Source organism: Heteronotia binoei, chromosome 1 (assembly GCF_032191835.1).
Source record: "Heteronotia binoei isolate CCM8104 ecotype False Entrance Well chromosome 1, APGP_CSIRO_Hbin_v1, whole genome shotgun sequence".
NCBI classification, from domain to species: domain Eukaryota; kingdom Metazoa; phylum Chordata; class Lepidosauria; order Squamata; family Gekkonidae; genus Heteronotia; species Heteronotia binoei.
This window is the reverse complement of record NC_083223.1, coordinates 180559418-180572853: the sequence shown is the minus strand read 5'-3', so window position 1 is coordinate 180572853 and position 13436 is coordinate 180559418. Positions and strand designations below refer to the sequence as shown.

At 38.7% G+C, this 13436-nt stretch overlaps 1 protein-coding gene across 1 annotated transcript in view; it reads right to left on the bottom strand.

Moving 5' to 3' along the window:
- Positions 1-13436, bottom strand: part of ZFAND3 (zinc finger AN1-type containing 3) — a 273585-nt gene that overhangs the window by 68616 nt on the left and 191533 nt on the right. The gene's annotated exons all lie outside the window — the stretch shown is intronic.

Below are 13436 nucleotides of genomic sequence, written 5' to 3'. Positions count from 1 at the left end.
TTTGAAACTGAAGGGAGTTTCCCCAGAAGTCTGGGATGGGAGAAAGGGAGCAGAAGTTTCCACAGGGCTAACACAAACTCCTTGGATAAGTCTAAGCAATTCTTTGATCTCACATCATATAATGAGGTCCTAGGTAAGAATGTTAACACAAACAAACAACTAGAGCAGTTCATTATTAGAATTATGTCTCAATATTATTGAAGGATACGTGATAATGAAACCTTGCTTTAAGCTAAGCATGTGCATTTGGTGGGTGTCTAGATGAGAGACTTAAATTCCATGATGGAAGAAAGGTGAAATGTAAGTCTAATAAATCAATCAAATGTTGTGCAACTGAAGCATTACATCTGAATGGTTACTCCACTGCTTTTATTTTTATAAATTAATTCTTCTGCTCTAAAATGTTATCCTTGAAAGATGTAGTTTTAAACAGCATATATAAGATTATATAATTTCTTGAATATGCCACTTCAAGAGTTTTAGCCATCTTTTTCTACCCTGCCCCCTATAATTCTGTTACCTCTCATAGCATTATGTATTGGCAGAGAAAATGCAATATTCTAGCCATTTGGCAACTGGCTGGTCCTAACTAGTTTCTTATCCACCCTCAACATGTATAATCTTACAATGATTCTTAACAGAACTTATTAAAACCAACAAACCAATAATTATTTCCTGTATCACAATAATAGGAGCCCCATGGCACAGAGTGGTAAGCTGCAGTACTGCAGTCCAAGCTCTGCTCACGACTTGAGTTTGATCCTGACAGAAGCTGGGTTCAGGTAGCCGGCTCAGCTTTACATCCTTCTGAGGTTGATAAAATGAGTACCCAGCTTGCTGGGGGTGAAGTGTAGATGACTGGGGAAGGCAACGGCAAAACACCCCGTAAAAAGTCTGCCAAGAAAATGTTTGTGATGTGACATCACCCCATGGGTTGGTAATGACTCAGTGCTTGCACAGGGGACTATCTTTACCTTTTAATCACAGTAATACACACATACATATAAACCTGTATACCTGAGATGAAATAAATTGACAGCAAATGTAAATGGCAATAAGAACATAAGAGAAGCCATGTTGGATCAGGCCAATGCCCCACCCAGTCCAACACTCTGTCACACAGTGGCCAAAAATATATATACACACTGTGGCTAATAGCCACTGATAGACCTCTGCTCCACATTTTTATCTTACCCCCTCTTGAAGCTGGCTATGCTTGTAGCTGCTACCACCTCCTGTGGCAGTGAATTCCACATCACCTTTTTGGTGAAGAAGTACCTCCTTTTATCCATTCTAACCCGATTGCTCAGCAATTTCATCGAATGTCCACGAGTTCTTGTATTGTGAGAAAGGGAGAAAAGTACTTCTTTCTCTACCTTCTCCATCCCATGCATAATCTTGTAAAACTCTTGTAAAATAATGCTATGCTGTAGCTGTAACAACTGACTATAACCTTATGGCATAAAATTATGTAATTGATGAAACAGGTGGATACACACATCAATAATTGAATGCAAAAGAGTTCTGCAAAGCTCTCCCCATATGAACCCCAGAGAGCACTGAGGTCAACTGGAAAAAACTTGCTGACCACCCCCGGACCAAGAGAGGTGAAGCTGCAATGCACCCGCAACCGGGCCTTCTCCTCTGTAGCCCCGAGCCTATGGAACCAACTCCCAGAGGAAATGCGGGCCCTGCGGGACCTTGAACAATTCCGCAGGGCCTGCAAGACCTTCCTCTTCCGACTGGCCTTCGCTGAAGAAAGAAGCTGCTAAGGATAACCGCCACCACAAAAGAACGAATAGCAATAGCACTTTTATTAATTTAATTTAATTGATTGATTGATTTTAAACTTTTCAGAATTTTGAATGCTGGATGTAACTTTGTTTTTATATAATGCTGTTAGCCACCCTGAGCCTGCTCCGGCGGGGAGGGCGGGATACAAATAAAATTATCTATCTATCTATCTATCTATCTATCTATCTATCTATCTATCTATCTATCTATCTATCTATCTATCTATCTATCTATCTATCTATCTATCTATCTATCTATCTACTTCAAAACGTATAGACAAGCTGTTTACTAAGTAGTTAACTGTACAATACACATGCATCCAAAAATCAGCCTAGCAAGAAAAACATACTACGTAAGTGCAATTCAGGAAATTGCACGTTCAAATTTGACTTCACTTTAGGGCTCAAGTCAGTCACAACAACCACAACAGAGCTCTCTCCAACAGCACATAAAAAGAAGAGGGTTTGTGCAGTTCTGATTCAGACTGGAGATACAATGAAGGAAGGGATAGACTTAACCTTCAAGTGCCAACTGGGTTTGCTAATTGAAACCAGCCTCCCTGCTCTATTAGTAATTTTAAAGGGGGGGGGGGAGATAAAGATGTGCCCTTTTAAAAACCATCTTTACCCCCTTATAATGCTAACAGTAAGGCAAGAGTTAAATTTTCTCTTCCCCTGTGACTGTGTGAGCAGTTAACATTTTACAGATTAACAGAGATCCATGATGTTCCCCAGTGTCTGTTTTGACACATAGGCCAGCTTCTATTCTTAAGTCACACCAGAGCAATATTGCCTTACCATGTAGAGTTGTTACAAGGACTAATGGAATAACATGTATAGAACCTTTCTGAATGCTCTAAATCAGGATAATACACTCACTATTATACCCCTTTCCAGTTTTAGAAAAGACCTATACATTATACTTGATTTTAAAAAAAATGGCTGTACCCAACACATCACTGGTTGGCATATGCTACTTCCTAATCATATGAGCATCTCTATGTTCTGTTCATTAGCGCCACATTACAGTAGTGATGGGGATAAACCAAGTCAAGCAGAGTTGTTTTCATATGGTAAGCATAAAATATACAACAGCCTTCAGCTGGAAATGATGAGGCTCTAGTTTCTGTTGCCTTACAAGTTATCCACTAATAAATTAAATACAAAGAAGTTTTCATTATTGCAACTTTGAAAAACTACTGTAATTATTCTTGTGCTATGATATTTTTCAATTCAGTCAGACAGGGCTGGATTAACAATTAGGCCAAGTAGGCACTGGTCTATGGACCTCCACGCCTTTAGGGCCAGCTCCCCACTCCAGTCTGCATGCACAGCCAGCAACTGAGTCACTTTTTGCCCAACTTGCCTGGTGCGGTGCTGCTGGCATCGTCACCAAGTTTGCCCCTCTCTGCCTCTCCCCTGCACCTTTGTCAAAGGTGCCTGCAGGCTGCAGTGGGGGCCATAGGTGGCGGGGCAGTCACTCCGACTCTGAGATCATTTGCTAGGGGCCTCCAAGGGGTTTAATCCAGCACTGCAGTCAGAGCTCTAAAAACTCTGTATTTGTCTTTAAGTTAGATTAATATAAAAATTAAACTTAACTATGCATTAGCACTGTTCTATTGTTCATGATAGGAAATGTCTTGGGGAGTATACCTGAACGTATTTGTCATTAACAGCAGTTAAAGACAACAACTTGCAAAGTCAATTCAGTCTGAAAGAAGAAGACTGCAGATTTATACCCCACTCTTCTGTCTGAATCAGAGACAAGAGGGCTGTTCAGACGCACAGTATAATCAGTTGTCGCTGCTGTTTCATACCAGATTAAAAGTGGCTGATCAGACAGCAACATCTGCCTCCCAATATTAACTCATAGTAGAATCCTTCTTGGAACTGGAGTATTTTGTTACCTGCTCCTTGGTGGTGTTTTTTTGAGTTCTCTGGTTTCACCTCTTAGTTTCCCTGTCTGGATAGTTCTTGACCAACTTCCGGATGTCTGAAGGCTGTCCCGGAGCAAAAGGAGCCTCAGACATCCGGTTTACGGTTGCCATCTTTTTTTTTACTACTTAGCGATATGCACATAACTGCATAACCACATAATGTTTAAACCTATGCACATGCTCGCATATGCACACAATGCGCGCATGTGCATAAAAACGGAGAAAAAAAATAACTGCATGCTGCTGTGTGGATGGCAGAAGATGGTTTCACTGCGGAGATTTGAATTGCAGTATGGCAGTCTGATCAATAATATCTGGAACAAAGATATTCCAAACAGACCTGGGTCAGTTTAACAAGGACTCAACACACTGTGTGAACAGGGCCTCAGAGTGGTTTACAATCTCCTATATCTTTCAGCTCAGCTTCTATATTATATGATATAACTTTGACCCTGCAGTTTTTTCATATCTCCTGTATCAAATGACAGGATAGAAAGGGTCCATTCACTGCACTTCAAGAAATGGACTCTAATCCACAAACTGTAATTTGGAATAAAATCTTATCTTATAACAAAGCTACTAATTATTAATATGCAAAGAATTCCATACTTTCAGTAGCTAGCTGCTGTCAATGACAGAGGAAGTTAAAATGGCTCTTTCAGCTACATAATTCTACAATGTGACTGAGGATCTGATTAGCCTAGGTGTATACTGTGTATACTGTTTTCATTTTTCTCATTCATTCCAGTGAAGTCAGTCATACCCTGTGTTCACTTTTTAAAAAAGTTAAATGGGGAGTATGTGAGAGAGATGGCATGAACTTGTGTGGTATTACTAGAATCATTATCCTTCAGGAATATGTGAAATGGTAAAGCTTTGCTAATAAGATTTCACAAGCATGGGATCCACAAGCAGTTGTGGAGGGTTTCTCTTTTTCCCACAGCCCATTATTTCCTCTTTCCCTTCCCTAAAAGACCCCATAACTTCTTCTCTTTTCCAGCTTCCTTCTTTCCTTCCCATCCCAACAGCTAATCAATCTTTATTTACCACCCTGTCTTCTGCTTTCCCTCCTACCAGCTTCTACCCAGGAAAACTATGGCCCAATTACACATTGCCAGCAACCAGGCCAGGCCAAGTTTCATGGTGTGGAACCCACAAGATCTTGTGGGGAAACCTCATCTTCCCCTGTATCCTCTTTCACAAATTATTTCCTCTTTCTTCCTGGCAAGTTCCATATCATCACCATTCTATGCTTTCTTCTCTCTTTCCCACCCATCAACCAACCTATCCTTTACCCACTCACCCATCAGCTATATATATTAAAAACATTCCTCTACAGCCCACCCTTTCTCCCCCATAGGGGCCCCAAAGCAGCTTACATCCTCCCCCTCTCCTACATTTTATCCTCACAACCTTGTGAGGTAGATTAGGCTAAGAATGTGAAATGGCCCAAAGTCACCCAGTGACCTTCCATGGCAGAGTGGGGATTCAAATGTGGGTCTCCCAGAAGCTATTCTGAAACTCTAACCACTATACGCATCACAGATTGTTGAAGAAGACTGCTGTTGAACAGTAGCAAGCAGCTAGCTGTGGGTGAGTCATGCAAGTCACATGGTATCAAGTTGCTCGGTGGCTACTGCTGGGTCTGGTTCCAATGAGTTCTCGATCAAAGGCCCAAACAGCCCTGGAAAAGCTCCTGCTCCTTCTCTCTGCCTTTTACTAACAGAAAACAAGGCTGGAACTGGCTGGCAATGCTATTGTGATTGTTTAGCAAAAGCCACTGAGAGCATTCACTTATTAAAGTAACAGGTGCTATTTCTATTATTTTTGGGGGCCTTTTTATATTTCATATTTTTCTGTAAATGTGGGCTTTTTTCAGGTGTGTAGGCTTGTCTTGTCACAGTTCTAATCCTCAGACTTATTGGTGGATCCGGCCATGTTGAGAATTAGATATATCCTAGCCTTGTGGGAAGGAAGGACCCAATTCTGATGTACGCAGATGATGCAGCCCTCTTGTCTCAGACCAAAATTGGCTTGAAACGAACTATCAAAAAATTCAGCGATCAGTGTGACATTGAACTTTTAACAAAAATTACTCTATATCCAAAATTATGCACTTTAGTAGATGTTTTAAGAAAAAAAAAGGGAAATAAATAGGAATACTCTGGAGTAAGTAAAGCATTTTCAATATTTAGGTGTTTTGTTTACTTACAATGCCGATTTCAAAGCAAATACAATCTCATCGGCTAATGCTGCAGAAAGGAGTGCAAATGCAATTCTTAGATTTTTTAGAACAGAGGGTGCAGGTTTCATCCCAGCAGCTCTGAAACTTTTCCAAACTAAATCCCTAACTTGACTTTTATATGGCTCCCAATTAAGCTTGACTTCAAATGTTGAGATTCTTGAATTGGTCCAAGTCAAGTTTCTCAGGTCTTTATTTAACGCGTCTCGATGTATCTCAGATGTTATCCTCAGACAAAAGGCTGGCATGCCTAAAGTTGAACTAAAAATATGGGAAAGTGCAATCTTTTACTGGCTTAGAGTTCATTTTGACCTAAAAGGCTTAATGCCATGGTTGCTAGCCTCTGTCCCCTACCTTACATGGTCTCTAAAGATAACTGAGAAAATAAAAAAATTGGGTCTAGATCCAGAAACCTTGTTTGACATGGGATAAACTAAAAAAATCTGTTAATCTGGAGATTTACTGATATAGGAGCCCAAAATGATGAGTTGCTCCCCTTAAATTATAAGAGTCTGAGGAAGGAGTTGAATTTTACACCATCCTCTTATCTTTCGGACATTACTCAAGCGAGGCACAGATGGGCTTTTTCAAGAGCCTGCTTTAACACCTTTCCGTCTGCCGTTTTAAGTGGTAGATTTTCCAGCTTGCCTATCTGCTGTTGCCCTTGTTTGAGTAATGCAGTTGAGACTATCACAGATATAATTTTACACTGTAACCTCTATCAGGATGAGAGATGTCAAATACTTATCCCATTACTTTCTAAATTCAAACCCTTGCAAGACTATATCGACCTCAGACCGGAAATATTGCAGATATTTTTCTTAAGGGATAGTCAGAAACAGGTAACACATACGTTAGCAAAATTCTGTGTATTAGCTCTTAGGAGAAGGAATTCTGTGATTAAGAGAATGTTATTGATTTAGAACTTATTTTTATGTACTTTTAAAAACCTGCTTTCTACTTGTTTCAAACTGGCTGGTCCTCGGACCGTAATAAAGAATTTATTGATTGATATATTGATGATGGTTTTAAAAATTCTGTGTTAAAATTAATCACATTGAATGAGCAGTGTTCAAGGAACTCCCCTTCCTCTCTTACTTCAAGCTAATGTTTAGAGATACAGATGAAACAAAATGCAATCCTAGCAAGTCCTTATTGCAAGCACTGAGAGTGAGATGCTAGTTGGTTAACAATATTGCACCCCTTATTTTCAGAGACAATCTTCTTACATTCCTGTTCTACAAGATACTATTTAATAGCCTACTCAAAGTTGTTTGCAGAGGGCAACTGTAGTTATGCAGTTTCTAGATCCAAGTGGGCAGCCGTGTTGGTCTGAAGCAGTAGAACAGAGTTCAGTGGCACCTTTAAGACCAACAAAAGTTTATTCAAGGTATGAGCTTTCATGTGATGAATACTTCTTCAGATACACAGAAATGAAAGCTGATGTTTCATATACTACACCATCACAAGCCCATTTACTTGCTCATATTCTAACACTGTATATACATAGGTGAGCAACAAATTAGCATACAGGTTAATGAAGATTTTTGACATATGCAAAGACTAAATAGCAATGACAAGCTAAGGTTACAGGTCACAATATGTTTGAATTTACAGAAAAAACAATGGAGCAATAAATATGTCAAAGTAGGAGACTAATGCATAAAAGTATCTTTCTTAATTGTTAAAAATAATTGAGACTCTGCTGTTATATACCATTCATCTCCTCTTGTACACAGAGTTAGCTTGACAGCATTCTTTCGTTTGAGGTGAGATGAAGAATTGCAGATTTATACCCTGCCATTCTCTCTAAATCAGAGACTCAGAGCGGCTTACAATCTCCTTTATCTTCTCCCCCCACAACAGACACCATGTGAGGTGGGAGGGGCTGAGAGGGCTCTCACAGCAGCTGCCCTTTCAAGGACAATCTCTGCGATAGCTATGGCTAATCCAAGGCCATTCCAGCAGGTGCAAGTGGAGAAGTGGGGAATCAAACCCAGTTCTCCCAGATAAGAGTCCACGCATTTAACCACTACATCAAACTGGATGGTGTGTTATGTCAGAGGAACATATTTGAATATTTATTGTATTACATTACATTTACTATTACAATACCTAGTAAAAAAAAGAAATACACTAAAATACAGAGGATGTTTAGTCCTTCTTGGTAAGTATACATATGTAAGGACTGAATGAGTTTAACATATGTAAGAAACCAATATCCCTGTTAAGTCCTGGGGGAGAGGTGTTTCAAGTTTTGTAATAGCTTGTAGTTCAGCAGTTTCCCTTTCCAGTCTGCTCCTGAAATTCTTTTGCAATAAAACAGCTACTTTGAGGTCACCCATTGAATGTTCTGGAAGGTGTTCTCCTACAGGTTTCTCAGTCTTGTGATTCCTGATGTTGGATTTGTGTCCATTTATCCTTTGGCATAGTGTTTGTCCTGTTTAGAGAACTGACAGGCACTGTTGGCATTAATGGTATATATACAGTGTTAGAAGATGAGCAAGTAAATGGGCTTGTGATGGTGTAGTTTAGGGGTGTCAAATGTATGGCCTGTAGACCAAACTGGTCCGCCAGGGCTTCAATCAGGCCCGCGGGACTCTTTTCTCCCCCCCCCTCCTATCCTCACCCTTTGAAGCTCTGAGGCTGCTGACAGTCCCAGCTCCTTCTTCCTTTTCATAGAGGCTAAAGCAGAAAGCAAAACTGCAAAGAAAATGCTAAATGGATTTTCCATTCAGGCTTCTGGGCAGAGCAGATGTGAATGGAAAACCCACTCCACGTTTTCCTTGCAACTTTATGTGTTTCAATGGAGTGAAGCTCAGTTTAACTTCCCAGTGTTCCTATGGCCAGCTGAAGCTTCCTGGAGTTGTGTCCTTGCAAACCAAGCATTGATGCTTTGAGCCAGTTTTGTCTCTTCTCAATGGACATGAGAACAAGTGCCTAGTAAGTACTCTAACTTGGGAACCCACAGCCAAAGGGGCATATTACATTGGAGAGCCATTGCTAATCCAAATAGACCCAGGGGTGGGGTGGGGGGGGAAAGCTTGCAACACCCTGGCATTTCATGTTTTCCCAGGCTGAGAGCATTTTATATTTTTAGTTTTCTGCTGTGATCCTTGTGCTTTTTCTTGATATTTTATTTTTAAAATTGCATCGCAATTTACTTTTAAAATTGCATCGCAAAATTCCACAATACCCCCCATCTTTCTGTTTTAAACAAAATATTGCAAGAGTTTTAAGCATGTTTGTATTTTAAGTAAAAATAATATTTTTAAAGGACACCAGGAGTGTCCTTTACTAAGTCTATATCTCTGCTATTTGGCATTACATTTTAGGACACACATGGCTCAGCATCACAAAGTCCCATTTATGTCAGATCCAGCCCTCCTAACAAATGATTTTGACACTTCTGGTGTAGTTGATGTTGTTAGGTCCAGTGATTGTGTTGCATGGGCGTATGGGGCAGCAAAGTTCGCATCTGGGTTTACTGCAAGCTCTGGTACCAGTGTCTATGTTAAAATTAGATGTTGCATAATTGTGTGTGAGGAGCTGTTTGCGACTGGGTGGTTGTCTGTATGCAATAAAAGGTTTGCCCCCCGGTACTTGTTAAATTCCAATATAGTAACAGTCTGGTTTCTAATTTTAGAATTTTTGCAAGAACGATCAGAGACACCTAATGTAATAGATGCACTTCATTTATGGTAAATGTTAAAAGTATACTGTGAAAGTGACACTAGAAATAAGGATATGCTTGTAATTTTAAACATAGCTAAGTAATACTTAATTTTGTAATGTTAAATAATAAAATGACCAATAAAATTTATTGGGGGGGAAAAAGAACTTCAGAGAAAAGCAATTTGGGTTGTGACTCAGACAGAAGAATCTCAGAAGTGTTCCTCCCCCCTCAAGTTAAACTTTGGACCTTGTGTTGTGCACTAAACTTAATCATATGAATAGATTCAATATGTATACAGCTGCTCTGAAGAGCATATGAACATTCCTTTTCTACAAGTCAGCCAACATATGACTCAAAGAAGAAATAATTCTACATAACCATTGAGTCTTAGAAATCAAATATGGTTGAATGTATTCCAGCCTTTGTACAATGGTCTAAGTTGACTTGCAGAAAAAGCAAGAATCTGATACATACAGTACATCTATTGTGGAAAAATATTTTGGTTACAGTAACTGTAGATTTAGGCAACAGAAGACATTCAGGTCTTTATGAAGAACTGAAATACAAAAATGTTTTGTATATTGTCCTATTATATATACTGTAATATGCAACTTTCATTGAAGAGCAGCTAAGCCACTGTGTTCTCTTTCACAATGAACTTTGTTTCCTTTAGTTTTAGCAATTAATTAAAATCTGTCCATATGAAAGGGATTTCCATGGCTATACTGTGTGACTGCTTGTGTTATTTTCAATGCACACACAATCAAGCGATTGCCACTATGTACTCAAATTCTCTGTGTCTTATGTGCACAATAATGTATGAGATGAGGTACTACGCCTGTCCCTAAGGCAGGAGCCATCTAGTATGACAGGGATGGTGACCCCTTCAGTCTGACAAGAGAAAATAGGTACGATGGACAAGAAGGCTGTCTTTATGGCTCTTCTAAGCACACAGTTTTGGGAGAACAAAAGAGGCCTACAAAAGTAGGCTAGGACAGTGAAATGTTTGTGCCTGATCACTAAATGTTTCTATATTCTTTCTAGAGAGGCTACTAAATGTCTTCTCTATTACTACTCTAATCTGCCAAACAAGAATTTTAACATATAAATCTAGGAGCTTTCCTTCCATCTCTTACATTTGACAGGGATGATCACTTAGCATCCCTAACAATTTCATTCAAATTACACAGAAAACAGAAGTTAAAGCCTAACAGTGTTTCCTACTAAAAACAATGGAAACAAAAACAAACCAGTGTAATAAGGAACGATACAAAAACAAATTAATTTTTTTATGTGAAGAACAAAAATGAGAGCAGTGCAAGATACTTGTGACATTAAAGAGTATCCTGTGACAGTTTTAAATCCTCCTCTAATTATCTATACCTCCAATTAATCTATCACATTTTTATTTCTCCTTTCCTCTACAGAGTCCAGGGCAACATATTTGGTTTGCTCTTCCTCAGATTTTTCTCCCCCAAAGTACCCTGGGAGTTTGTTCAGCTGTAAGAGACTGATTGACCAAAACCACAGTGAGTTTTATAGCTAATTCTAAACGGTTCATCATGCCGGCTCAACAAAGAGACCTTACATTTTGAGAAGCCTGGCATTAGTTCAAAACTGTAAGACACCATACCCTAAACTGACACGGAATCAGTGTTTCAACAATTATATCCAGAATATGAATATTTGTATGAATACAAATACAGGTCCATTCCCATAGCCTTCTCAGTGTGAGGCAATTGTGGTTTGGAATCCATGTGTGAAAACTTCCAGCTGAGGGTATCATATGCTAAGGCAATAGCATGAATGCGGATATCATGCATAGAATTCAGCACAGATTTACTCTTTGTATGCTGCTGTGAGAACAGTTCTCAAATGCAGCCAGTGTGAAAAGGAAGTCTACATTAATTACAAAAATAAATTGTCAAACAGTAAGCAAAAAGATGATGTAGGTCAATAATAATTTTGCTACCAATCTCTCTTGTAACTTTGCATAAATATTAACAAAATAGGTAACTTTTTGTAGATTTATTGTGCTTCCAATATTCTCTCTTAATTAACATGACATTTACATAACACTACAATTAATTTCAAACTACAGGCATGTGGACTAATTAGAAATGCATCATCCTTTATTAAATACCTAGTCAATTTCACTCACATCATGATCTCCTTGACGATTTTACCTTTGCAAAATTAAACATACTGTTATACCAAGTCTCACATTCATATAAACAGTGCTGGGCATCTAAATTAGAAGTAAAGCATGTGCTAATACAATGATGTAAAATTCCATGAATACTATTTTTCCTGTAATATACTTTTACAAACAGGTTCATAAATCTATTATTCTATTTTCTTGTATTAATGTAAAACATACAAAGTCTGACACAGAAATTTGGAAGAAAGCCCATTTTTTTGGGGGGGGGGATTTAAAAAGTTATCCCTTAGGCTATTTCGATTTAAATTCTAGAACTTTACTGAGAATGGATGATTTTGGAAATTCTTGCTTAGGAATGTTGAAATGTTGCAAAAAGCAGCAGCTTCAGTTCAAGACTTTGTCACAGAAGCGGAAACTGTTCTGAAAGATCAAGGTAGTCAACATATAGTTGTTAATGGCACAAGATGATAAGTCCGTTCCCTAATTTATCATACTGCTCCCTCTATAGAAAATTTTTAAAATTTCAGTAGAAATTTCCGTAGAAACTTGTCCTATATTAAAAGCTCAGCGTGCATTACTTAAGGATCCCAGATAATTACCAGAAGACTGCACTAAATACCTTCAGAGGAAGGATACAGCCACACCTGTGTAAACAGAGTGGTAACAGCTCTTCTTCTATAAATACTTCCTGTGATTGTGCACATTATTGCTTGGGACGCTGAAGCCAAACATCATAGAACACACCCATTCTAAGAAAGGAGTTGCCTAAACATCTGCAATGCAATGTTTTAAAAATTGTTTTTACAACTGACTGTGAAAGACCTTAGTGTTCCTCAGGGCTAAACATTCAAAAATTTTTCATGAGTTTAGAGTAGCCACATTTTTTTTTTTTAAAAAAAGATCACTGAGAGCTGGCAGCCCAGGGATCTCACATGAAGCTTTAGAAAGTACCACAAAGGTACTGAAGGACTGGCATTTTGGGAATGTAGCCTAAATCCTGAATCTAACTATGAACATGTTTAATTGGAAGAGACGTGCATAATTTATCTACATAATCAAGTTTGAAAACAGCCATGAATTAGAACTACAAACACAAAAAAGGTAAACATCAAACAGAAGTCAATTGGTGCAGGGAAAGTGCTCTTTCTTTCTATATGTGAGAGCTGCTTATTTGCTGAAAGATTCAGGATCTGGTTTACACTATCATTAATTTTACTTAATTGATTAATATTGTCAACACTATGTTTTCCAGATAGTTCCTTTACTATATTTGCTTTCTGTGAAGAATATATTAAAAGAGGGATACTGAGATCAAGGCAGCTTTGTCAATACAATTTGTTTTCCACTACTATTTCCATCTGTAATTTCGATTCAATGCTTCCTTACTTAAAATAAGGTCCCTGTTTAAAAGTGCTGCCTGGTGCATGAAACGAAACACTCTGCCCTGAAAAGCAGAAAACTTAACTGGAATTTCTTGGTCACCTCCCATTTGAAAACACTACTGTTGTGTCTAGACCAGGGGTGGCCAATCTTGCTTAATGCAAGAGTCACATAGAATAAATGTCAGATGTTTAAGAGCTGCAAGACATGAACATGGCTGGACTTGCTCTGGCCCACCAGCTCCTGA